The sequence below is a fragment of the Stenella coeruleoalba genome, assembly GCF_951394435.1.
Source record: "Stenella coeruleoalba genome assembly, chromosome: 3".
Lineage (NCBI taxonomy): Eukaryota > Metazoa > Chordata > Mammalia > Artiodactyla > Delphinidae > Stenella > Stenella coeruleoalba.
Genome location: NC_137148.1, coordinates 104572375 through 104598683, shown reverse-complemented (window position 1 = coordinate 104598683; position 26309 = coordinate 104572375). Strand labels below are relative to the sequence as shown.

The 26309-nt window shown below is 41.8% G+C and overlaps 2 protein-coding genes across 4 annotated transcripts in view; one reads left to right on the top strand and one right to left on the bottom strand.

The window, feature by feature from the left end:
* MEGF10 (multiple EGF like domains 10) overlaps positions 1 to 1489 on the bottom strand; it is a gene marked incomplete at its 5' end in the record, with an annotated part of 363778 nt that extends 362289 nt beyond the window's left edge. The window contains one exon of the mRNA XM_079916644.1: positions 1401 to 1489. The remainder of the gene's footprint in view (positions 1 to 1400) is intronic.
* Positions 1490 to 9458: 7969 nt separating this feature from the next.
* The window catches only part of MARCHF3 (membrane associated ring-CH-type finger 3), a 150024-nt gene continuing 133173 nt past the window's right edge, over positions 9459 to 26309 (top strand). For 2 of the 3 annotated variants that reach the window (XM_079918958.1, XM_079918961.1), the window contains exon 1: positions 10216 to 10417. The gene's annotated coding sequence lies outside the window, so the exon portion shown is untranslated. Of the gene's footprint in view, positions 9476 to 10215; positions 10418 to 26309 lie in introns of those variants that run through there. The other variant, XM_079918960.1, reaches the window with a different exon arrangement.

Genomic DNA, 26309 nt, shown 5'->3' with positions numbered 1-26309 from the left:
CTCATATACACTTTGATTATCACTTAATATGTGCAGCTTAGTATTATAGGGTTTTGGTTTTTTTGGCCTATGTCTGGTTCTATCACTTGATTATAAACTCCTCGTGGACCAAAACCATTATTTTACTCTGCAATCTCCACATAGCAAGTATTAAATAAGTGTTTGAAAAATGGATGAAAAGGCAGATACTATAGGTTCTTAGTATGCTGATTATCATACGAGGTACTCAGAATAAAAACATTAGGGTGGACCCAATAATAATCCCAGAGTGGACCCGGTAAGTTTACCCAGTAAATTATAACATTCAAACAATGTTAGTTCTTAAATAAACTTTCATCTCTGCATTACTTCCTGGAATTCCACACATGTATTCCGCAGTTGATTATTTCATGGAGGTAGTTCTTTTGCTAATAATAGTTGTTAACTGGTGGGCAGAACCTGGGAGATACCAGACCTTTTCTCCTAAATTGACTCCACGATGTCTTATTGTTGCTTGACTGAGGTTATGATTCTAATCTACAGTAGTGGCTCCCAACCTTGGCTGAGCATCAGAATCCCCTCCCTGGAGCTCTTTCAAGATACACATTATCTGGGTCCCACTTCCCAGATTATGATTCTGTACTTTGGGTAGGGGCCCAGGTGCTCACATGTTCTTAAGGCTATAATGATGTCTCTGATACACAGCCAGGTTCAAGAATTCCTATTTCAAAAGTTGCTCTGAGGTTAAAAAGAATTAATTTTATAGAGCATGTATGAGCACTTTACTCCTGGACTGTATTTTACTCATCGTGGGATCATGCCCATTAATACTACCTAACATTTATAAGGCACTTTTATTTGGAAAGAGCTTTGAAGTCATCTTTTATTAGCTAGGCTTGCATGCTGGGTGACCTTGTACAAATCACATAATCCCTTAGTATCTTACATTTCCTCAAATGTGAACTGTAGGCGGTAATACTGACCCACCCTCAAGGGGTACTGTGGAGACTAATCGGGGACTATAAGGCACTCAGCAAACATAAAAATGTTACATGCATGCTTATTAGATATGAAGTCCTAGTCACAGCCTTTAAAATGAGACAAATACCAAAATAAACTCTTAAACAAGACTTCTGCAACCTTCATTGTCAACTGAAACATCCTTTCCCAGCACTAAAGTACAGCAATTCTCTTTCCACTAAGACTAGTAAGCAGAAATAATCTGCAGTCACAAAGAAAGAGCTAATGATAGCAGCAAATAAATATATAAAACAGTCCTGAAATATAGTTTGTTAACCTTCTCATTTATCATTCATAATGCAATTAAAGATTATATCTATAAATACACTCTTCTGAAAAATATTCTTAGAAAACATTTGGGCATGTTCACACAAGTCTTTAAGCTGCTGCTGCATACTCACTGTTGATGTTAAGCTTGAAGCTGTTTCCAACATTGCTGATGGTTTTTAATGTGGTTATATTTAGCCTCCCCTGTCTCCCTCACGTGGCTGGAAGAATATATGGTCAAAATGAGACTTTGAGACCTATCTCAAGTTGGGGGTAGGTAAAAATGGGGAGGCAGAGGAACAGTCTCCAGCCTTGGAATCAGAGACAAATCTCATAAGGATGATGACCCACAACTAAGGACTCATTTGCACTATATTTTCAGCTTCTTGGAAAAGGTCAGAAAACAGACATGGTTTTTCTCTTTTTTCTATTTTGCTTTGAAAGGGCCACAAAAATTTCAAGGGCCAGGTCCAATTACATATTCCAGTTCCTTTACAATTGAATAGTTCCTGTGACTCTGAATGTGAATTAGTGCCCTCATGCCCACCACAGCTGATTTGAGCCAGGAATCCCAAGCAAGCATGAACTTTCTGGGGCCACTTGACATTGACCATGCTCTTTCCTCCTTGGGCCTCTGAGGGTTTTGGTTTTATTCCCAAGGGAAGTTGTCTCCTTTGATTAAGCTCAGGACCTGCTAACAATTAAATTTATTGAGTACTTATATCTGTGGATAATACTGTAATGCTTATTGTGGAGGCTACCAAGAGTTCCTTGATAGGCTTACAGGGTTGCTATAACTCAAGACCTTGGGTCCTTGAGTCAGGACAAGACCAACAACCTCCCCACAGAAACTCCTAGGGTTTGGTCAGCTGACATACTTGTTCCTTGGGGACTCCTAGACTGGCCTTTGGCAGACATCAAGTTGAAATGTCATTTAACTTCTCACACAACATTTTCCTACCTGCGATATCCCATTAGCCCTCTGTGAGAATTCAGAAGCTCCTGTGTAAAGAGCCTCCATACAGGAAGCCTATTGGTTGGGGAAATTATCTATTTTGCATAGTTATTATTTTTTAAATAAGGTTAATTCCAGCATGTTTCTACCTCAATAATCTTTGAGAGTCTCGGCATTTTTGCTGAACATCTTAAGGGGAGAAAGAGCCATGTAGGCTTCATTTCAATGGTTAGGAGAAATTAATGCTAATACATGCCTTCAATGGGACTCACTTGGTACTCTGAACACTTTCTTCCATCAATACAGAGAATCCCCAGAAGTACCCATGGTAGATTTTTCTTCTGTAAAGAGATGTAAAAGGTTACAATAAGTTGTCTGATTTCCTGTGAGTCTTTCAAAGTCCTGTTTTCTCCATATCTCAAGGTAAGGATGCCAGCTTTGCAGATCTAGAAGTCACAATATTATGAATTAGTTTCATCACTTTCCTCAGTGAAACACAGGTCACCACGTCTCAGCCCATTGCTTTACTTGAAATCAGAGGGAAAAGTCATGCATTTTAAGACAGGAGAAATCAGATACAATTTTCTGGTCTAGTGCTTGTTTCCCATATCTTTCACAGGAGATCCTTAAGATCTTAAGATCTGAGATGAAATTTAATCATCCTTACCTATTAACTGTACTTTCTTTCAACTTCTTAAAACACACACACACATACACACAAACAAACAAACATGGAGAAACACTCAACCATTTACTCATGAATCTATGGCTTGGGTCATAAAACACAATCTGGGCAAAGCCAAACAAGGCACTAGAGGGTCGAGAGATAGGAGAATGTTGTGTGTTGCATCTAGAATTTTTAAATGCCCCATTTTGGTGGTTCCCACTTGTCTTCATGCAGAAAGTCAAAACTGGCCTGTCATTTGTGGTAGATATTTACCCTGGAGGAAGACTTCCCTGACTGATCATGGATAGGCATTTTCAAAGAAAACTCTTCCACAAAACCAGATTGAGATAAAAAGCACCCTTGTTAACAGACGTTAAATTTTTATGTCACCTAAACATTCACCCACCTCCTTAGAGCATCTCTTTATTCCTTTACAGAAAGATTTAAGTAAGCAATCTTTTTCCTTGCTAAATATTTTTGGGTTAACAGTAATGCTTCTCTCACTTGTATTTTAGTCCTGATGATTAAACAGTAAAAATGCTAATTAGTAGCCTGTATCTGGAGAGAAAAAGCTATTTCTTGATGGGCAAAATTCAAGCTGAGATGGAGACCTCACAGGGCACTAAGATAAACAGGTTAGGTTACATGCTAAGGGGAAGGGATGAGGGATAGAATTGACCAACTCCAGAAAGAGATTCTGGTTTAGTGGAAACACTAAGGTGAGGTCAGAATGTATTAAAGATACTCACAAGACTAAAGTTATAAAAATGCAGACATTTATTGTTAATTGTAGGGCAGAGAGAATAGGGGGAAATAACCTATGTCTTTCTTTTTAACTTGGAGCTGACTTTAGATACGGAATAACTTACATGTTAAGAAATTAGATTTATTTCTAGCCTGTTTACTTTCTGTTTCTGGAAAGACAATGGCTAGAGTGAGGGGCATATTATTAGATGGGCATCCTGAGTACACTGTCCGGAATTTGCACTCATTCTCCTCATAAGTACATATCATGAGGAAGTGAAGAGTGCTCCTTTGGAATTCCTCATCTGTCAGTTATTACCTACATGATCGTTTTTTCATCCAGTTAAGGAGGGAAAAATAACATATATCTTGTTGGAATGCTGTGAAGTTTAGAAAAGCTGATGCATGGGAAAATACCTGGAAACTAAGCATATAATAATAGCACTCAGTACAAGTTAGAATAATGAGTGAATGGGAGAAGTCAGAAATGAGTCCAGTGCCCATTGCCCACAGGCTAAAATCTATATATTTAGCTGGGAATTCAGTGCCCTGGAAAATCTGCTCTTTTCCACTCTCCAGCCCTTTTTCCTCAACTGCCCTGCTTCAGTCAAACATTCTCTAATACATGTTGAATTTGCCCATCTTTGTGTCTCTGTGTCATTCCCACCACCCTCAGCCTCTATTTGCCAAAATTCTACCCATCTCTCAAGGGTCTCAAATCCCACTGTCTCTAGGAATCTTAGGGGACTCACCCTCTCCTCCTCTAAACCCTGTCTAGATCACTCTGGAAGACATAATCCACCAACCACTTATTGTCCCAGCAGACTGCAAGCTCCTGCAACGCAGGGGCCTCGTATACAGTACCCACCTCTGTACACCACAGACCATGGTGCCTTGCCAAGAGTAGGTGCTGAATAGACTCATGATTGAATGAATGCATGATTTGTCACCCTGCCTCTGTTGTGCTCTTGGACAAAACACTTTGCCTCTTTCAGTCTCAGCTGCCTCAGCTGGGAACAGAGGATAACAGCACGGATGTACACCCCAGGTGTGCTGTGAAGAGTAAATCCATGACTGAAAAGCAATTTGAAATGTAAAATGAAATGCTATATATAAATGTTACATAATCAAAATCATTTCCCTCTGTATTATGTTTTATTTGGCTTTATATCTTGGAATCCTTTGTGAGTTTCAGAATTTCACAGATGCAATACCATGCACATTAGCACCTAAATTCTCTTGGGTAATAAATGATTGTGTGTGTTATAGTGCATGGCTACTTCTCCCTGGTGGACTTACACATGAATTTGTCATAATTTGGGGTATTCATAATAAGTAATGATAGAATTCATTTCTAAGGGATCATCCATTTTTTTCCTTCTTTGGCTAGCCAGTTATCATTCCAATATTATTGCCTCAAGGGAACTAACTTCCTTTAAACCCAAACCCAGATGATGAGCACACTGTTTAGAAGCCCAAATCTTCTAGGAGCTTACAATCTAAGATCTGGAAATTGGTTTGAAGCACTTGTTTTCTATGGCCTTCTTTCTGCCAAACTCTGAATCCCTCATTTGCTTTGCTGTAATGTATGTGCTACCGAGTGCTCACTGTAGCCTGATTTTCTAGGTACCAGGAAAGGCTGTATTAGCCCACTCCACATGAAAGTAAGACAATGGTAGTTTTAAATGATATTTTCTTTCTTAGTATGTTCAAGGAAGAGGTTGCCTATAGAAAACTAAGATTTTTTGGAATATCTCCAGTACCTATAAAAAGAGAATTTTGACTTTTACTGCATAGCAGGATACTATTCCTGGAATAGTACTTCCACATAGATAGAAAGTGAGGAAGAGATGGCAGCAACATCATAAGGTAGTCGTGAGGATCAAGTGAATCATTAGATGAAAAGGCTCAGAACAGTGCAGAGCATAAAGTAATTGCTCAATTAATATTAGAGGTTATTATTACTGTAGAGAGCCTACTATCAGCCTGGCCCTGTGCTGAGAGTTTGAGACTCTTGTTTGAGATGCATAACAAGCCAGTAAGAAAAACCTTATCACCTCCACCCCCACTCCATCTGGCTCTGAGAAACTAAGGTACTTGTCCAAGGTCTCAAAGTTAGGAAGCAGTTGGAAAGAAAATCCAACCCTTGGTCTATGGTATTTCCAGAGCCCATATTCTTTGTCCTGTTTCTTAGTAGTCTTACTGTTCCTATTTTTTACTTAGGTTGGGAGTCCATTTTTCCTCCCTGAGCACATGAGCCTCCCTTCCCCAATGTCTAATTCCTCAGTGTTACTCATTTTGTTATGAAATTTTTAAATTAAGACTATTTTTCTATTTTTCTGTCTTCTGGTGTACTTCTGATCAGTCTGTCTAATTTTTATATCAGGCCATCTTCTCACGATCATTTTAGTCTTTTCATCAGACTTGTACTCACATAGTGGCATCCATTTTTAAGAAGTTTAATGTAGTTTTTCTTCTGGGGCATGTGTGAGGAAATCCCATGTTTCTGTGGAATAGAGGCTTCCCTTCCCCACCCATTTCTGTTATCATATTTTTTACTTAGTTGAGTCTGTAGCAATATAACTCTCATATGGAACAGTGGCATTTTCATTCAAATACGATAAGCTGTCATTGTTTTGTGGGTGGTATCACCCTGGCCACAGATATTGTGCCAGAGTACTCTCTTACAAAAATATCTCCTAGTTGTGGTGTACAAACTAACACCATACTTTAGTTTGCCAAAAACACCTACATGATATTTTGTAGTCTATATTACAATTAATATTTCAAAGTGCCTTATCATTAGTTATCTCTCCACTGTAGTTTCACAGGTGGGAAACTAAGGTATGGGGACTGTTAACGGCTTGCCCAAGGTCTCATAATGAACACAGAGCATAGCTGGTATTAGAATCTGCTACTTCTGACTGCATTTCTTTGCTCAACCTGTTCAAATTCTGAATAATTTTCCAAGCTGAATATATGTTAGGAGAGGTGGTAGACATGGGAAAGGGGGAAAATACTTTTCACTTAAGTAAAGCTTCTGAAACATTTGGTAATCAAAGAATAAGGATTGTAAGGGCGGTTTTCCCTCATTTCCATTCTTAGAATGAAAGGAGAGTAATCCATTGAGATTAAAATGAACAGAAATTGTAAGTGTAAAAAGGAATTCTTCAGCCCCACCATTTTCCAGTTTCAACATCATTTTGTTCTCCATTTCAGCAGTTGGTACATTTACAGTGCTGTGTCACCATCATTATGGTGTCCGCCTTAAGCAGATAAACACAGTGGATTCTGCCACTGCTGTTTTACGACCAAGGAGGCAAGGGTGAACAGAGGTTAAGTGGCTGCCAGGAGCGCTCACCACAGCAGCCACTCAGATTAGAACCCACAGCTCCTATCAGTCACACCCTATTGAAATTTAGAAGGTCCCAAAATATTCTTTCAGTGTGAGAGGTGGATGACAGTGCCTGAAGGCAAATTTGCTCACCATCCACAAAGTGACCAGCCTTGCTTCCATGGTCCCACCTCAATCTTCTCATTCCCAAGCCATACCATAAACTTCCTCATTCCTTTGAGGGAAAGAACATTTCTTTTGGTGAAACTAAACAAGTGATTTCCAGGTCCAGATTTCCATGTTTTTTTGTTTGTCTAATACAGATAGGACCATAGTGAGTCCTTGTACAAGTAACAGGTCTAATTTTCCCTTGTAGAATATGGGGATGGCCCAAACTCAAGAGATCATTAGGGGGACTGGCAACAAATGGAGTAAGTCTGTGCCTGAGTGATAAGCTCCTGTCAAATACAATTACAACAGAACATGGTGTGGAAATATGAATTGTAATCTACAGTCTTCCAATGCCATCCATTCTATAAGGGAAAATGAGACCAGTTGCTTGTCCAGGAACCCATGACAGTAATGTCTGTATGAAACAAACAGAAAATCTTGGAAATTGGGACATGGAAGTCACTTGCTTAGTTGTAACTTATTTCCTAAAAAGAAACTTCCTATTTCCTTTTTTTTTTTAATTAATTAATTTATTTATTTTTGGCTGTGTTGGGTCTTTGTTGCTATGTGCGGGCTTTCTGTAGTTGCGGCGAGTGGGGGCTACTCTTCGTTGCGGTGCGCGGGCTTCTCATTGCGGTGGCTTCTCTTGTTGTGGAGCATGGCCTCTAGGCACATGGGCTCAGTAGTTGTGGCTCGCAGGCTCTAGAGTGCAGGCTCAGTAGTTGTGGCGCATGGGTTTAGTTGCTCCGTGGCATGTGGGATCTTCCTGGACCAGGGCTTGAACCCGTGTCTCCTGCATTGGCAGGCGGATTCTTAACCACTGAGCCACCAGGGAAGTCCCCTATTTCCTTTTTTCATCATTTAACATAAATACTACATCAAGTACAGTCAACAGCCAATGTTTGACTCCTATTACCAAGGTGATTTTTAAAATAATCATTAGCATCTGTGAAAAACCTTCACAGGGTGTTAATATGGTAAACACTGTTGGCAAACTCCTTCTCCAGTCATATCCAGGAGTGGGAAAAAAAATCCAAGGAAATACATTTTTCCTCTATCCCCCATCCCGTCTTCAGCATAGAGAGACTTAGTATATATTCCATTCATGTGGTCTACATCTAATTCCTTGTGGGCAAAGGCCATTCTCCCAGGCCACTCCACGGCATGCTAAGCAACTGTTGGAATTAGATGGAATGGTCTTCCTTGCCTGTACCAGTCCTTTGGTTCATTAGATGAGGAAAGGTTTAAATATGCACAATTTCTGCATCACTAATCAATCTTTCAGGGTCTAATAAGGACTGTCCAGACCCTGATTTTCTTGCCCACCTGACTGTCTGCTTTTCCCCATTGAGACAGGGAGCTGAGGTGACACAATTTGAAACTGACTCCAAGCCAGAGCTCACCTCAGAGATCCAGGCTTCCCTGCTAGAGGGGCCATTTCACTACTTTTCAGCCATGGGACTTTTGCCTTCCTTCTGCCAATGACCCTCATCAGAACCTGCTCATGAGAGGTGGGCTACCTATGACGCAGGTCCTTATGGGGGCCAGGCAGCCACTAAAATCACACCTGTGGAGGTCCATACTCCCTCGTATATGATAGTCTGAATAGTTACCCATACTGAGAGACTAAAACCTTTAGGATTTCTGGGATCTGAGGCAGACAATGGTCAGTGGTGTCAGGGCACCAGGCTTGACCCCTCGCCTGCCATGCACATCTTCATTTTACTAACATGGGTTGGGTGTCTACCTGTGGCAGGTGCAGTTCTAGGCACACAGAGACCGCTCCCACGCCCAGTCTACAGTCGAGGGCTTGCTAACATTCTAGGCCTCAGTCTGGAAAGCAACACCCAGCTCCGCTCTTTGACTCTTGATACCCCCAGCTCCCTATGTATGTGTGCTGCAGCCAAGGTAAGGGCTTAAACCCCGGCTGAAGAGCTGATCCGCCGACAAAACGAGCAGCAGCGACCGGAACGGCCAGGAAGGACAGAGCCCCCAAAGCCTTCCTTCGGGGCCACTCAGCCACGACTGACCCAGCGAGCTCAGGCTGCCCCCAGGCCCGCCACTACGGGGGTCTCTAAGCCAGGCCCAGGGGCTGCCGAAGTGGAGGGTGCGAGGGCGTGCAGAGTGCGACGGCCGGGGCTGGCTCTGCGGTGTTCCAGTCCGCGAAGACGGTCCTGGTCCGTCCGGCAGGCCCCAGGGACAGCGGCAGGGGGAGTCACCGCTGGGGATGCCATCCCGCCGGGCAGCCCGACCGTCCAGCGCCTGTGCCTCCCTTTCGCCCCCGGGCTCTGCGCAAGTGCCCGGGCGCCTTGAGTCGGGAAGGGAGCCTAGGCGTCTGGTAAGTCTCCGCTGCCGGTGGTGTGAAGGGCAGGGGTGAGGAGGGATGTGTCGCGAACCTTCCGGGGTTGCGGGCGGAACTGGAGTTTTGTTTCGGAGATAACCACCAGACCGCAATCAGAGCCTTTTCAGGGAGCCCGCAGCTCCCAGTTCCGGGCCCTGGCCTCCACTGGCGGCTGGGTGATCCGGCCCGGGACCCACCCTCTTTGGGTCTCAGTTTCCTCCGACTGCTGGGCCTCGTTTAGAGCCAAGTTCCGCACCATCTGAGGGCGCCAGGGGTGGGCGGTGTCGACTCAGTCTTGGCCCGCGCAGTGCTTGGGCTTCTTGCACCACAGCGCGCCGACATGCGGCGGCTCCGGGCCGCCCCAGACCCACATGGGCCCTCCGGGGCCGCCACTTCCCTTCCGAGGCGTCGGGGTCCCGCCGCAGCCGCCCCCACAGCGCCAGCCCAGAGCCCCGGTTCCTCACCTCAGCCAACTTCCCAGCCATGGGCGCGTCTCTCTGCCAGCCCTCGGCTGCCGGCGATTGGACGGCGGCGGCGGGGCGGAGCCGGGAGCGCGGCACCGCCCACGGCCGCCCCAGGCCCGGGCGCCATCCTGATTGGCTGTGGGATCCGCCAGGCACGCGTTGAAGAGCGCCCCGCCCATCGGGGCGGGCCCCTACCTGACCCCGCCCCTCATGCCCCCGGCCCCGCCTCCCTTCGGAGCCCGGTTGCTTCAGCCCTGCTGTCCGTCTCATTCGCTGAGCAGGTCCGTGAATTGTAAGCGCGCTCCAGGCAGCTGTTGAGCCGGGGCGGCCGCCAGGTTTCTGCTCCCTCCGAGGTGCCTGCCAAAGCCAATGTGCCCCGGTGGGCTAGGGCGAGAGCTGTCGCCGGTTCGGTGCAACTTGGGATTCAGGACCCGCAGCAGGGGCGTCGGTTTGCCATCTGGACTCGTCGACGAGGGTGAGTCGCCGCGCGCAAGGGGAGCGGCTCCTCTCGCGCTGTTCGGCAAATGGGGGACTGGACGCGTCCTGGCGCGCATCGATCTGTCCGTCCGAGCGTGTCGGCTATGGGGAGGTCAGGGCTGACGGGATTCACTCCTTGCCAGCACCCCCACTCCCGAACTTCTTGTTTCAAAGCGTCCCAACTCAGCCCGGGACGCGGCTCTGCGTTCGCAAGAACTTGGCATGTTGTAATTGCCATCATTAGGTGGGGTCCGGGGACGCGTCCCCTGGCCCTCTAGAGCGGCGACACGCGCGCTAGGGGCGGCCTTCGAGTCCAGTGGCGTGCAGACAGCAATTCCTAGATGGTTGAAGACGGGTTCCTGAAAAATTAACACGCGCCGGCGTCGGTGAGACGAGATAGTCCTGTGTATGTCTGATGCGTAGCCCGAGCCAGAGATCATCGGGCTCCGGGTGCATCTTTAGGGGTCAGAGAACTTTAGGACCAGTCGGGTTCCGTAGCAGGGGCTTCAGAGCTTTGCAATTATTGAAAGGAACTGACAGCGCGGATATTAAACTTTGTAATTACTTTTTATTAGCACTTGAATCCGCATCCCTCATGAGGTGCTCAGACCTCCATATCCACCTGCAAGGTGTGTCCAAAGGACTTCGTTAGGACCGGGGGTAACTGGTGACTGTCCCAGTGCAGGGAGGCCTCAGGGAATCCAAGAAGAGGCCGTGAAAACGACCACCAGGCTGGTCGGTTGGTGTTTGTTTGAGCACCTGTGTGTTTAAGTGATGAAGTTGTGACAGGAACTGACAGCAGAGGATACAAGGTTAAACCTGACACTTTATGTTTGTGACTCAGCCTGGGATAAATTTTTTTCTCTCTCTCTCATTGGTAAGGATTAAAAGGAGCTGTTTTTTTTAGGGCAGTTACATACATGTAGTTTATATTATGTGTGGACTAAATAGAATCGAATGCAATATTTTCTTGTAATTCTTATTTGATGTGAATGAGAGCTTATTGAAAGTACTAGGTAGAGACTTGGCAACAGAATTGGGGAATATTTTGATCTTTGAGGATGTATAAAAACATTGAGATATATAGCTATGCATGCATATGTAGATGTGCCTACATATGTGTGTACTTATATGTGTGTGTATAAAATTGATAAGCGAATGAAATAGAGATATGGAGGGGGAAACAGCCTTGAACTTCCTCTGGGTAAGGAGATGGACCCTCTGATCTGTGGGGTGTATGATGAGTGTGTGTATAAGCATGTTTGGATCTTCCTAGTCTGTCTGGGTCAGTGTATGTCCGTGAACTTTACGAGCATTCAGTTCAATACCACTCCAAGCAGATTCCCAGTTCCTGTTTTATAGCCCAGCAGCCGCCAGCCGGCCCATCTGTTAAAACATAACATGTACACTTCAGTGGGAGCACTAGGGTGGAACGTGGGTAGGGGGCAACCCTTAGTAGAAACAACATGGTATAAACAAAGCCTGCCTCTCAAGTCCATTTTCATTCAGAATTCAGTCTGAACGTGTGATTTTTGGTGAGGGAGAAAACGAGTGTTTGATTCTTCAGAAATGGCAAACTGTATTTTATGAAGTAATTAATAGGCATGGTTTGGGAAGGAGGAGTATATAAGAGAAAAAAAAAATCCCTCTAGAAAAGAAATGTGGTGCTTGTCACATAACCATGCAACACTGGTTTACTGCTTTGCAGTAGCATTGTATATCAGAAACTGTTTCCTTTTGCTTCTTAAGAGAATGCATTAAAACTGAATTGTTTTGCACCAAAAAAAAAAAAATCTTAACAGTAGTAAATAGAGCTTTATTTCAGAGGCTATTTAATCTACTAGCTCTAGACTGCCTTGGTAATTCTAATGAAATGTATTTTTAGGAATTTATAACTTGAATATAAATTCATATTCAGCCTAATCACTAGTTGCAATGGTTCACAATTTATAGTTTAAAAAATAATAAGAATAAAAACCTTTATCACAAAACTTCTGATGACTAAAAGGGTATGGGAGGAGTATAACAGCTTATTAATTTCCTGCAGCAAACTGACTGATACTTAAAAAACTATAAATTCCTTTAACAGCATAATTACTTTTGGTGACAAAATAAAGGCAATATTTTTGAGAAGCACAGTTGATATTTTACCCAAGAATTTTATGCTCATAATTATATTTTAATAACTGTTTATTATATGTGGGTAGAAAATACTGGAATGGTTCTTAAGAGCTCATCACAAGTGTTGTTTTCATTTTTATGGTACTTAAACATTGGGGGAAAATATTCTAATCCCTAATCTGTGTCTTTGCATTTCTGATGGACTATGTAGACACAATAATTCTCCTACCTTGATATGGATCACCTGAGTCAACTGGGTTGCTCCTTAAAAATTCAGTTCATGGGCTGGACTCTGGTCTCCAAGATGAGATTCAGAAATCTGGGGTGGAACTTAGGAATCTGCATCTTTAACATGCACCCACAAGTGATTCTGATGTCAGGGATCCTCTCACCATATTTTGAGAAACGCTGGAATGGCATTTATGATATAAAAGAACAATTACAGTCTGTGAGTTGATTCAACAAAGAATTGTTCCAGAATTTCCAGGTGGCATTTACCAGCCATATGAAATTTATAGCTAATGTTTTAACTCTCTGTCCTCAACAATGGTACCTTTTGTTCTGTGTTCTGAAGTATTTTTGGACTCCTTAGCAATCCCCTAACCAGGTTAGCCCCAATTCTAAGGAGGTCTGTCTCGGGAAGCAAGGTAGTTTGAGACCTCACCCCAGCCTGTTCCATTCCCTGCTCCAGGTCCAGTGAGTTCCTGGGGTGCTCTGGGGTAACTTTGTCAGTCCTAACTCACATTGTTGGGCATTTCTCCCTGAAAGGTAGAAGAATCCCAGTCCTTGAGAGCCACCTTTTACTCACTAATACTCTTTCGAGCTTGGGGACTAGGACCTCAGCAGGGCTAGTACAGACTTATCTGAGGTCAAGGAGCTCCTTGGGAAGCTGCAGCTGATCTGCCTGTTGGTCGCGAGAGTGTCTCAGGCCACCTACGCAGAGGCCCAGGGAGTCTCATTTTCAGAAAGTCATCTTAGAAGTATTTTGAGGTGTCCAATTAATCGGATACATAGATTTTCTTAGCATCACAGGGAGAGGGGTTGAGAATTGATTGCCGCCTCTCCTTTCAAATCAGTGTGATTCTGGTGTATTAATTATTGCCAATTAGCTTTTTTATATGTAGTTTGATACTGACCTTCGGATTCTGTTCTCCCATCTCAGACTGGCATAGTTCTCAGTGTAACACCCCTAGATAAAGTTTAAAAAAGAAAGGATCTGTCAGAAGTTGTTGCCCTTCCCTCTTTCTACCCTCCAGGTACCTAAAAAACAAATAACTTCTCTGAGGTCAGAAGTGCCCAGAATATTTACTTCCCTGATGACAAAAGGACCTGTATAGACTGGGACACTGAACTTAGATTCTTCCAGGCCACTGGATCATTAGTGGGGCTTTTATGGAGCAATTTATGTTCTGAGGAACACTTGGCAAGCATGTTTATAGCAACCTACGTTGCTTATCTTAACAATCCTTCGAGTGCGAGGATTTTTTCCCACTTTGTTACGGATGAGCAGACAGCAGCCACAAAAGGATCATAATACAGTCATACCTCAGTATCCTTGGGGGATCGGTTCCAGGACCCCCACCCCTGCAGGTACTAAAATCCGGGGATACTCAAGCCCCTTATATAAAATTGCGGAGTGCAGTCAGCATTCCATATCTGCAGGTTCCTCATCCGTGGATACCGAGAGCCAACCCTATTTAGATTCTGTCTTTCACATTCAAAGATGACACCACTAACTGAGACGTTGCTCATGTGTTTTGAATTGTTTTTATTTAGCTTCGTGATGAGATGATAGACACGTGCTTAGTCATTCATATCATCTACAGGTCTTTTTTCACCTCTTAGAATTTTTTTATATTGACTGTGACCTTGGAACAGTTTTCTTTCTAAAGCTAACCACCATATATAATAATTGGTTCAATGATCCTGACCTTAACCATCCAGGCTTGACTTGGAATGGCAAGTAATTTGCAAAAGGTCAAAGAACCCAAAGGGAGCAAAGCCTATATGTAGAATTTGGGGGACTAATATTTTAGACCTGTACTCTTTGCCTATTGAGTCATGTTATGCTGCTAATAATGTCTTTACACTGACAAAAGGAACTTGCTTATATTTTATTTGCCCAGCTTCTGCATGATGGGATGGACCTAGAAAATTTCCAAAGCCTAAGGTATAATCACAGCACCTGATTATACAATGGTACTGATTTGTGCCCAGTTAAAAAACTACAGTAGAATGCTACTTTTCTGGAAAGTGGGCCACAGGTCATTACAAGCTTCTAAGCAACAATTCTCACTCTTTTTTTTTTTTTTTTCCTTTTTTTGGCCATGGCATACTTTTGGCAAAATTCTTTGGCAAAAAGAATTTGACAAATTATTTTCAAGTTTTTGGCCCTTCTTTTCATACCCTTATTCCCATTGTGAAATCTACTTATAAAAAATTTATTTTTCAAATCAATCTGCCCTTTTAACAGCTCCTAATACTTAAATTTTAGCCATTTTGACTCTTTCTCCTCTATAATGCCCCCTTAAGCTCCTACATTCACTTTGGTTTTTTGGATCCAATAATACCTTCTACTCATAGAACACTCATTGAGCTATAGAAGTTCTACTCTAGCTTTAACTTTGTGGATTTAACTATAACAATATTAAGAAAAAAGAAGAAGAAGAAAGATAATATTAAAGTCATGTTGTTACATGTATCTTATTAGATATTCCCAACACAGTTTCTATGGGAAATTTAAGATCCAGATGAATGAAGTGACAGATTCACTCATCTGTGTCCTTACAGACACTCTTCTGATACAAGCTGAGAAATATAACTGAAGACAGCATCCTGGGTTACAGAAGAAAGACAAATATTAAGCTCTGAGAAAAGAACCGGCAAAAAGTGAAGGGTCACGGCTGGGATGGGATGGAGAGAGTGGTGGGAAAGAAATACCTCCAGTAAAATGCCAGATAGGGTGGTAAGAAATTTATAGAGGTGCTGATGGTTTGGGGATTCTTGGAGGCATTGATTCTGTTTTATATTGTCTTCACAACCTACTAGCCCTGCTTGCTTTAAATAATTTATTATAGCAGCAGGCCTTCCCCTGGTTAGTTTCTTTCTTTCTTTCTTTCTTTTTTTTAATAACTTTTTCCTTCTCATCTCTGAGTCTAATCAGAGGCATACATAATTGTGTGGCTGCCCTACACTATTTGGAAAATCCATGATCAATATCGCTACATTATAAACCCATGGCTGCTCTGTTGTATTTTGCAGTGTTTTCTTCCCTGCTATATTAACTCAGTATCTATGTTTTAAACAATATTTTATTAATCTTCGCACACTGAGACTTCTGGGCTTATTCTTCTTGGCTGGAACTATCTTTTGAGTAATCCATCATCAGACCACCATTGATCTAATGACGTATTTATTGCTCACTATTGCAGCACTGGCAAGAAACCCAGTATGATTCTGAAAATTTGATTAAAAAGAAATCAAGTTTTTGCAAGACGTAGCCACCCGATTATGTTAGCAGCTGCCAAGTATATTTTATGCTAAAATATACACACACATTTCAAGTGAACAAAATGGGATCTTTTCAAAAGCTTTTACAACTTTTTGCTATGAAATAAGTATAACGAGAAGATGTCTTGTAATTAGAAAAATTACAAGTGCACTCCTCACCTCAGCCAAAGGTAGGGTATAGTATTTTTCAGATTATACCCCTAGACGCTAAAATGGATAGGTTTATCTTTTTGATTGACAATAATAAAAACAGTGGTGATAAGAACTATCTCCTAGTCCTTGAACAATCTTCCAGGTAATCATTACAAATCAAAATGAATGGAAATGAATTATCAAGTAGTAATTGAATACCTATCATAGGTAGCACCTCTTCTCAGCTTAGCTAACTCAAAATGCAGTTCAAGTATTAGCACCTTTGGAAACCTTTTCCATGCCCTTCTTTGGCCTAGTTGTATACAGCCAGCAGAGTCCTTACGTCCTGTAATCCCCCCCTCCAGACTGGGAGCTCCTTGAGGGCAGGGACCACACCTGTCATCTTGTAGCTTCTCAAGAGACAGTATTCAAGAAATAGTTGCTAGGTGCACTAGGGGCCGCAAAGAATTACAGGTGAACACCTGCAAGGCCTTAAAAGGACATGCACAGGACATTCACCGAAAGTCTGCATGGTAGTAATAACTGAATCATAGTCCCAGACTTTCTGCTTTAGCCCTAGTCTTAACACTTCATAAAACTATCATCCATGCCTGCCCCTTCCATGTTCAGAGTCTCTGCTCCATTCCTAACTTGCCTTCTTCTCTCACCGCCTCCCTGTTGTGTCTTCAAGAATGTCTCCAACTCCCCCCCACACCCAGTCTAGGCCATCTCCCCTGGTTCCTTTGATGTTCCCATACCTGTTGTCATATCTTGACAAAGCAGCTGATTCATGGACCCCACTTTGAGACTTGGGACAGCTTTACTCTCACATCTTTTGAAGTCTCAGATGGCTTGGTCCCTTTTGCCATCCAGTGTAGGTGATGACCTAGCTTTGGCCATGGGAGGTTTGGGGGCCTTGGAGGAACTAGATGGTGCTGGGCCTAGAGGCTACTGAATGGGGAAACTTGGTATTTGTTTAAGTAAAGCTTTTTTTTAAAAAATAAATAATTCCAGCAGATTTTTATTTCAGAGACTAACTTGTATAATATTTTTCATTGATAGACCACCTTTTGTTCAGGAAGTCTCCCTACATAGTCAGGTTTATGATGTAGTCTGAGGGCTTCGATAAGTACCAGCTCTCACCTCAGAGCTGGGTTACTGAGGTGTTGTTAAACCTACGTGTCCAGGTAGAGTTTATGGATCAGCTGAGTTAAGCGTAACTGCCTGAGGTCAGGGCCATTAGTATAGCCCTTTTATGTTAGATCCTAAGGAGCTTTAAATGACTGCAAGAGATCAAGGACCCCTATCTTCTGTCTCATCTGGGAGATTAAGCCTCACTTAACATTGGTGCTTTCTTCTCATACCTGCCAAGAAAATATCACTAGAAAATTGACTGATTACATCTAAAAGTTATTTCAATGTTCAAGGCAGCAGAGAAGATGAGCCACCCTAGATTAGGTCATAGACTCAAATACTGGTTTCTTTTGGATCTTGTAAGTCAGGAGCACATGCCCCTGCATATCCTGGGGCTCTGCTTTCCCCTAGGAGCTGGGGCCTGGGAGGACTTGAGGGAGGCTTGGGTGAGGGGTGGAGGCAAACATCTGTGCAACACACAGGTCACCCTTCCCTGCAGTCAGTGGAGGTTCTCCCTGTGGTGCCTGACTCTGGCATTTTCTCAGATCTGCTTTTCAGCATCCCTAATAGCAAATCTTCTTCCTCTTACCCTTTGTGAACATGTTACCCAAACAGAGGTTCTCATAGTCGGAAAGTTCTCATCCTTAACCTTCTAAGTTTCCCTAATTTCAACTTCTCTCCTTCATTTAGCCCACCCTCCAATAATGTTTTCCTTTCTTTGACATTCTCTTTCCCTTCTGTTCAGGTAAGAACTCTACGTTATAAAAGCTCTTATAATCAGTGTTACCATTAATCTTTTTCCTGCAGGAGTAACTGCATTTTTGACCATTTTCAAAAAACTTTCCTAGAGCATTCCAGTGTGTCTTTCTGGTGCTAAGAAAAAGATCACAATAAGGCAGCTCCTGCTTGCTGGGATATTACATGCTCTGACAGCCTTACACAGTGCAAAAGTGATTAGCCTCACAAAACCTCAGTTTTCACCAACTTTACCCATGCTTGTCAATGACCGCCCCCCACCTGCCTAATCACTCTTACCACCTCCTGCTCACTTTTATATCATTAAGGAACAAGATTGGGACTTCCCTGGTGGCGCAGTGGTTAAGAATCCGCCTGCCAGTGCAGGGGACACAGGTTCGAGCCCTGGTCCAGGAAGATCCCACATGCCGCGAAGCACCTAACCCGTGCGCCACAACTATTGAGCCTCTGCTCTAGAACCCTCGAGCTACAACTACTGAGCCTGCGTGCGACAACTACTGAAGCCTGCGTGCCTAGAGACTGTGCTCCGCAACAAGAGAAGCCACCGCAATGAGAAGCCCGCGCACCTCAGTGAAGGGTAGCCCCTGCTCGCCGCAACTAGAGAAAGCCCATGCACAGCAACGAAGACCCAACGCAGCCAAAAATAAATAAATTAAATAAGTAAATTAAAAAAACAAAAACAACAAGAAACAAGATCACACATCTCTGCTAGCAATAGACATATTCATTACAACCAAGGAGATGAAGCTTTCTACAAAAGCCAAACCAGGCATACACAGAATAGGGAAAAGAGGGGTAGGGCTACCCTGATTTCTTTAAAAGCAGGACACATGAATTGATGCATCTTTTGTTGATAAGTTCTTAATTTGCTGTTTTAACAAACCCTGGCCTGTTTCTCTTTTGAGGCTGGGTGATTGTCTTATAGCTAATGTCAACAGTTGTCACTTTTTGTTTCCCTTCAGAATTATTGCCAGTGAGTTTCAGTTTCCTCTCCTTCATTTATTTAATTTTTATTTTTGGTGTTTCAGGTTGTTTTTCCTGATATACTTAAAGTGTATTGTTTCTGCCTCCTCCAGATATCTTTCTCCCACTTTCCTGCCCCTGACAGCCTCTCACAGCTAGACACCATCCTCACATTGAACGAATTTCCATTTTCACTGCAGATTAGTAGTGAAGACATTAAGTGGAATCCTGATAGTGACCCTTTCAAGAGCTAAGGCACCATTTACTATTCTGTTTTAATTATGATCTCTTAGCAAATTTTCACCAGTTATAATGTTCACCCTATTTTCTAAGTCATGTTTCTCAAATACTATACAAAATTATTAAATCTGTGTGCATTACAGTTTCTGCTCTCCATTAGGGACTAAATTTATAATTCTATAATTTTCTTGTAGGAAAAATGCTTATTAGACTGGAATGGTTACTTTGGTTTCAAGCCATACTGCTTTTTTGCTTATTGTGAATCATTAGGCGCTTATATAATCTTTCATTTTACTTCATTCCCATCCTCCACCAGCAGCTCCCCAAGCAGTAAGCCCACTGCATCCCTTCCCTACACAGTCAGTTATCATCTATCCTTTTTTCTAAGATGGATTTTTTATTTTACTGGTTCCTAATATTTTCCTAATTTTAAAATAACTCTACATAACTAAAACGAAAACAGGCAGTGTCCTATTATGATCATGGTAGTTCCTCCTTCCTGAAAAGGAATACCTCCTGCCTACAAATCACAATACTGCACCTCCTCTCTGGAGTGCTTCTGCCTGTGCCTGGGATCTGTGCTAGTCCCACGTGTTCTCTGTTGATATTCTTGTAATTAGATAAGGGTTCACAATTGGCAGCCTTATGGGAAAAAAAGACCAATAAGAGCTGTGCTTTATTTGGGTCTTGGGGGAAAAACAGATGTCCTAGGCAAGTGGGAGATGAAAGTCAAAGTTTTTGAAAGATTAGGAAAGCCCGAGACAGGCCATTTGGTACCAGCTTCACATGCCAAAGGACCATCTTCCTGTTGTGATTTCTAGGGTGTTTTCCCCTTGGGCTTTTCTGGGTGACTATCCCAAATTGACCTACACGGTAAGGAAGTATATTATCTCAGGAGAGAAGCAGGGCAGGCAGCAGGATTGGTTGATTCAGTGGCACAATGACAATGATACAGGTTCCTTTCATCTCTGCCACTGTTGTCCTCAGGGACCATTTCACTTAAGACTGGCTCTTCTTTTATGCAAGACGGCTGCAGTAGTGCAGATGTGTCATTGCAAGCGTGACAATATCTACAGCGCAGAAAATGGATCCCCCTTCCAGAGGTTCTCCTTTTGAAGAGTATGAAAACATTACCCAGAAGAATCTAAGAAGACCTGCCTTTTCTTCCGTTGATTAGAACAGGATCACATGCCCCATCTCTAAATCAGTCACTAGCAAGAGGATCTCCATCATTGCCTGAGGGAGGAAAGAGAAGAATTTGAACAAAATCAGGATTCTGTTAGTAAGGAAGAAATACATGTGTGGAAGTGAGGGGGGCAATAGATGCTGTCAGGCAATTATAATTGTCTACTACACATTGTGATTTGAAAAATAACTGTGAAATTCGCCCTTATGACCACTTTGTAGTTGGTAGGTACCACTGAACTGCAACACATTTCTGGATACAAAATGACAAGGCTAGGTTGACAAGGAGAGAAAATGCAGGCTAATTAAGGACAGAACTGAGCCAAGATCAATAATTATTCTGATTAGAACCACAATAAGCCCTAATGAATTTGAATGTACTAATTTATGTCTATTTGTCCTCAATAAGAATATGCTCTTTACTGAATAAAAAAGATTCATTTGCTTATTTCTCAGTAATTCTATATTTCTGATATATTATTTTACAGTATAGGCCTATTTGAATGTAAAAATTTTTTATTAACTTTATTTACATATCAGAGCATTAACAATAATGATTATTACTGATGATTGCAACTGGTCATTATTTACTGAGTGCCCTTTTATAAATGAGGAATTTAGCATCTAAGAGATGCTAGCGATTCGCTTAGGCCACATAGTGGGCAAGCTCAGATTGACTCAACTTCATCTGCTCATGTGCCTTCCGTTCCTTGCCTTTCCTTTGCCTTGGAAGACAGTCTCAAGACTCTGTGGCCCGTAGGGCCTTAAGTGATCAGGCCCTGCCCATCTCTGTGACCTCGCCACTTATCCTCTTGCCCTCACTCAGTTTTCCAAGCACACTAGCTTCCTTGCTGTTTGTCTAATAAGCCAGTCTCACTCCCACCTCTGACCCTTTGCATTTGCTGTTCCCTCGGCTTGGATCACACATCCTCGGTTTGAACAACTACCTCTTTTCCATTCTGGGTTCCTCATCACAGGCACCTCCCAGGACTCTTCCATCTGATCTGTTTAGGGCGCCCACCCAATTACCTGTTTCTGTCCCATTTTTGTTTCCAGTATGGTACTTGAACGATCTTATGTAATTTACCAACTTGTATACTTGTTTTTTTCTATTTCGCCCACTAGAATGTAAGTTCCATGGGGGCAGAGACCCTGACTGTATATGTAAAATGAATGAACAATCAAATGAATAAGTTAATGGAGTTAATATTTAGAAGTATTAATCTCTAAGAATCCTTTGTCAGTCTTTTATCTCCTACACTAGGAATAAGGTAAGGTAATAATTGTCAATGAGCTGAGTATGCGCGCTGTAGATTTTTTTTCCTGTAAAATTTGAGAACTAAAAAAGCCTGCTTGCTTGCTTTCTCTCTTTGAGGGAAAATAAAATACAGATATCAAAGTTTTTTGGAAAACAAGATAGACTTACTACAATTATTATATAAGAATTCAAGAGCTTAATCCAAGAGGGAAATTTGAGTAATACTCTTAACTCTAGTTTTTAATATTGATTATAGTTTTAAGGACGCCAACTCCTTTAATTTCAGGGCATAAACGCTTAAAATAATGAAGGTATACATATAAAGCTAAATTGTAAATTGGGAGAATAACAATTGCATGATAATTTGGAGTGGCAAATTCACTTAAAATAAAATTGTTTTCTCTTACACACAATTTTTCATTTGCACTCAGGTATCTACTAAAATGATTTATTCTTAGAACTGTGTTGTTAATTATTCTGAAGTAATTATGAAGGTGCAAATTGAAAAATAGCTTTACCTCACATATTAATTTGGACAGGATTGACAGAAATGAAACAGAGAGCCTTCTTCCGAAGTCCCTTTTCTTTGGCTTTCAGCTCAGGACCTTCTCGATTAAAGTACATGCGTTTGTGTTTTTTTTTCTTTCCCTGTAGTTGTGTGGGTTGCCGTGTCATTTGCTAAATATGTTGTGAGCCATTATTTTCTGGGGCTTGCAGTGTGACTTTACCACTCAACTAAATAGACCATCATTCCAACTTTGACAAGAACTTCACATTTCCCTCCTACCTGCTCATCTTCCCCAGATCTTTCCCCAGGTGACCTCGCAAACTACAGCGTCTGTGCCCAGGATCAGTCTAAACCCACTTGATGCTGTTTTCTGCCTTCTGGTGTTCCACTACCACACAAACCTGTTAGAGTCGCTTACTATGAAGTACACTTCTCAGCTACACTCCCCATATCAGATTTCCAAAAGCAGATCTAAATTTTATGGTGAGTAGAATACATCTGCATTTGAGAGTAAGTTTTAATCTAGTTCTTTACATTTGTTTTTGTTTTGTATCAGAGACAAGTCAGAAAAAAAAAGGGAAGAGGATGTTTTGATGCTGTTCCTTCATGTGTATCCTGGCAGGGACCCCTTTCTTCCTCACTTTATAACCTGGGTAGATTTGGGTGTGTGATTGGGTAAGAGGCCATCAGGATCCAGGTGACAATGAGATCAGTAATTAAAGGGCTGGGTCAGCGTATCATTACTACTAAAGTTAGACAGGTGCATGGTCTATGTAAGCTCTTGAGAGCCTGCCTTTGATAGGGTAGTTTCCATATACAGTAGATTGGCCTTTTTGTGGCTCAAGAAAGCCTTCTTTCTTTCTTTTTTCTTTCTAAGCTGTGTGGGTGGGAAACAGCGTGAGGTTATAGAAAATGTATAGCAAAAGCAGTAGCAATGAGAAAGAATCCATAATGGGTGCACACACATTGCTGGAATATTTCCCAAGGATTTGGGGGGTGGCAGTGAGGCTTCTTTGGCAGAGGCAAAGTAGAACATGTGCTTTCCCATGTGTGAACACCGTGCTTTGAAAGGCCCTTTATGATTCACAAAAGCAGCTGCTTTTGAGCTGGTATAGCCACAGAGTTGGAAATTCACTTAAATAGGTGTATTGCAGACTCCTGACATCTGTTTTGGAGATTTGGTTAAGTGCTGGGAATTTGCTTACTCACTAGTGACATGGAACAAGTATTCCTCATTAGAGTGTTGGATCCTTTGTTCATTTCTTTAGGGTTTGTGGATCAAAGCTAACAAGAAAAGACTTAAAATTTTAAACAGTCATTTGCTATGTTACATACACACTTACATAAATTTGCAACGATGGCTTTCTTCTTAATTATAAAACTATGGATGACAGTTTTACTTTGCCTAGCAAATCAACTTTCCTGACTTACTTTCAGACATATTTTGTTGTATTATAAGGCCTTCTTGCTCAGTATTTGTAATCTTATTGTGCACTGTTTTTTGGTGAGCTTTAGTTTTACCTAACAAATCCTGTGGCTCTGTCTTTTTGTACACTTCTGTTGCATTTCTGAATGTTAGTTTTTGTCTACTCTTTTATCATCATTAATAAGTTATTTTCACTTTTCCAAGAATTTCAAACCTAAATAATACCAGCAGTGTTGTTTCTTGTCACTTTCAACAAGAATCATTTGTGTCTAGTTCTTCAAACAAGATAAGTAACTAGGACATGATTCTTTTACTTTCTGCTCATTAGTTTTCAATTTATTAGATACTGACATAGTGTGGCATTTTCACATTTTTTTTAAAAAAAGGTGAAAGCTTTGTTTTTAATGGGTTATAACTATTATTATGCTTCTAAATGACAAAGCAAAAAAAGATTACCACCAAATAAGATTAGTGTGGATATCTTGAACTAGAAATCATTTGAAATGTTTCACAGCTATACCTTGTGCTAAATATAAAAATAATTGTGTTTCCCATGTGTGAGCATTAAAAGACCCAGTTGGAAAGTCACATAGTATAGCAAGTAGGTCACTATTGATGGTAGGACATGAGACAGGAAATGTCACAGCTAAGATTAGAGGCCCAAGCAATATGTCTCGACATGCGTACTGCATTGTTCATCCTAAGAAGTGGAAGAACTCAACAGGGTATAACTAACTTTAGCCCAATTTGAAAGTATTAACAAGGATCGCCTTTTAATCTGTCATTCCCATTTGTTTCTAGATAACTCACTTTCCAAGTTGGGCAAAATAATTGAACTGCTTGGGTCTGCACATTAGCAGACCTCTGAATACCAATTAAAATGGTACCCTTCACATTCTAGAAGTATAAATGGGAAGCAATAATCAGCTATATACAGTTATAGGTACAGATTTGCCTGGTGGTTGAAATTCCTAACAAGGAGTAAGCAGCCAGTTAAAAGTGAATTCTCTTAGAATCTCATTTATCCTAATATTTGAATGTGAAGTAGTATTATATATGGATATGGGAGAAAAGTACACTTTTAGGGAATCCAGTTGCTTTTTACTTTGATTTTGGGGGTAATATGAGGAAGATTTAATATTTATATGTGGGAATTTTCACCACAGAAGATACCTAACTTTGCATACATTTGCATATTCTAATTTTAACAAAAGACTAGGAAAAAAAGCAGTGCTTTCCTGCATCTGCCCCATACTTTGTTTGGGGGAGCCAGACCAAGATGGAGTCTTGGATTCTGAGAGAAACCATCCCCTCACGCTAGATTAAGCAATTGAACGCAAGCACAGAGAGCCGGCGGTTATTTGGATGAGCGGATGGAGGCATGCCGAGATGACTGAATTTGAGTCTGTCCTTAGAGCACCGAGGATTCATTCACTTCCAGCACAGAGTCCTTCACAGGAGTACCCTGGCTCGTGGATTCCATGTACCCTGCATAGATAGTTTCACTGCTTGAATCTCAGAGGCCTTCCTAGGCTCACCTTTTCAAGGGTCATTAATGCAGATTAAAACACTCCACTTTGAACTAGGATTATTTCATGCAGGTTATAACTTTCAAGAGGTGAGCTGAGTGGTTTGGAGCCTCAATGAAAAGAAAGTATTTTGACAGTGTTTTTTAGTCTTTATTCCTTCTCCAGCTTAAACACAGAGCCTACATTTTTATTCCTGATCCAGGTATGGTATATTCGAAAAGGGTCAGAAGCACAGCTCTCACAGACATCCCTCTGGAATGAAAATTCTGGGAGTGGTTTCCATTTGGCAGGAAGAGGTCTGTTGGCTTCTGATTGAAGCAAACACAAGTGATGCGGCAGTTGGGTCTGACTGCACCATTGTGTGTGCCGGGTTCTTGCCCACGATGAAGTAAGCTGGTTGTGAGCTATAAAGTTAGCTCACTTTCTAGGCCTCTGTCAGTTGACAGATGTTGGTGGGAACATCCTAGAAAATATTTAGGAGTGCCTGAAATAGATTTGTGCTTTGAAAATCTTTGAAAAAATCCCTTTCTAATTTCAAAACTGTATGAATAACTAATAAATATTTAAATCTTTATGTGCTGTGTAGAACTCCTTACCACCCTATGAAAATGGTTATCTAATTTTAGTTACTGCTATGAGACTTCTCTTTGATGTCAACGTAAGTGACCAGAAGGCCAGATACCCCATTCTTCTTTGACCCTAGTCAGAACCCTGAGCCTGGGTCTGGCTCTGCCTCTAACAAGAGGTGGATATGCAGTAAGTCCCCAGGCTCCTTTCTGAGCCTGATGTCTCTCTTCTAGAAAAGGAACAAAAAAAAAAAGGACCATTTTTATGGACTTGTTCCAGTGTTAATACTCTATGATTATATTCATCTTTCAAGACCGTTTATTTTTCTTTTCTGTAGGGAGAAAGATGTAAAATTTTCTGGTTGGCAACTTTTAATTGTAAGGGCAATGCTCACCAGTTACTGGTTGGCTGTTTGAGTTCCTATTTTGGCTGTTTCTTTTACCTGTGTTATAAGGAAGAGCTCAAATACCATTTGTCTGATCACAAATTCCAAGCAAGATTAACCAAAGTAGGTTTCATACTTTAATGCAAGAAGGGCATAAACGGGGGGATGGGGGTGGG